This window comes from Macadamia integrifolia, unplaced genomic scaffold (assembly GCF_013358625.1).
Source record: "Macadamia integrifolia cultivar HAES 741 unplaced genomic scaffold, SCU_Mint_v3 scaffold269, whole genome shotgun sequence".
NCBI classification, from domain to species: domain Eukaryota; kingdom Viridiplantae; phylum Streptophyta; class Magnoliopsida; order Proteales; family Proteaceae; genus Macadamia; species Macadamia integrifolia.
The window spans coordinates 121849-123679 of NW_024868889.1; positions in this window are offsets into that span (position 1 = coordinate 121849).

Consider the following 1831-nt stretch of genomic DNA (forward strand, 5'->3'; position numbering starts at 1 on the left):
GACATTTTAATAGTTTTAGCGGCAGAAAAAAAACCTCCCTTATAGACCCCTTTTTTTTTGCAGTGTTTGAGACCACCATCTACTCGAGTCTTGAGAATTATTATGATGTGCTTGCCACAGAACCCCAAAGCACTTTGAGAAAGCGGTCCATAGAAATCTATAACACTCACTCAATAAAGGTGTGAGAAATGGACTCCTCTTGCTTTAAGAAAAGCTCACATCTCAATAGGAGACTCACCCTTTTCCCTCTAACCTTCTCATCATTAGAGAGTTCACTGTGGTGAAGCTTCCACCAAAACATAGAATGGTGCGGTTGATGATAGGACTACCAAACAAGCTTAGCCCAACCTACCTTGGCTTAACCACTCTTACAGCTTCCCAAGCCGATTTCAATGAATAACCACCAATGATGTTAAAATCCAACAACAAACATCCTGAAATATGACTCCACCCGGTTGGGGGGGGGGGGGGGGACCATTAATAGTTGGAAATAAAATTAGAAACCTATGTCTCAAACCCGTGAAATATAGAAATATCAAGGGAAGATAACTCAGCCACTGAGGAGGAGCCCAACCACTTATATATCAAAATAAAACATAGTTTCCATTGCCAATGGACCATATCTCATTGGAGGTAACAAAGTTCCACACTTTCTTTGAACCTAGCCATACAGAAGAAGACTTGTATCCTACCTTCAGGGAGCCATTCTTATTGACAAATTTAGCACGAAAGAAATGACTCATGGTCGTCTCCTCATGCTTCACCAGCCAGACTAGTTTGCAAAGACAAACTCTATTCATATCCTAAAGACACCAAATGCCTAGACCTCCTTATGCTTTTGGCTTGCAAACATCCTCCCATTTAACAAAAAAACTTTTAACCGCGTCAACGTCACTTGTCTAGATGAAATTGCACATCCACCTTTCCACCATTTTTATTAGAGACTTTGACCACCAATAAATGGAGAAGTTATGGGAATGTCAGAAATCATTGAACGAATAAGCTTAACCCTACCAACCATGGATAATAATTTTCCTTGTCAACCCTGCAAGCGAGATTTAATTTTATCTGTCAAAGGTGACAACTATTCCTTGTTGATATTGCCCTTGAATATCTCCACACCCATGTAAAGAGTTGGGAAGGAGCAAATTGGCACACTCAACTCTTTAAGAAATATCGCCTTGGGGAGCAACTCTATCGAGAAAAAAAACTTACTCTTGTCTAGTTTTATTCTTTGTCTCGAGAAATCTTTATATTTTGAAAAAAAAAAAAAATTTAATTCCTCACTTACTTAACTGAAGCGTTCATGAAGATGAAAATATCATCGAAAAAAAACAAGTGAGTTGGATCGCTTACATTCCCAAGACCTGAGAGTCATGATTTTCCCATCAACCAGAAGCTACTTCAACCCCTTACATTGGACCTCTTCTGCTAGGATAAGGAGGAGTAGTGAGATGGTATAACATTGAAGAGGGCCTCTTTGCACCCCAAAAACCCATAGGACCCCCATCTTACAAAATCAAAATCCTGGAGGAGATCAATATTTGTTGAAGCCATGATATTCACTTCTTAGAGGAACCAAAGCATCTCATAATGGCAACAAAAGATTCCAAGACAGGTGTCAAATGGAAATATTTGACAAGATGATTTTTTCCCTTTTAGAACATACTTAGCTCTTCAAACACCGACCTGGAGAGAAGGTTAGATAAATGAGAAGCCATAATTTTTTATAATAATTTATTAAAAAAAAAAAAAAAAGGGCCATACAAATAAGAGAAATGAGATTGTTGTTCACTCCTTTCAACAGTTCCCCAAAGTTGTTTTTTTTTTT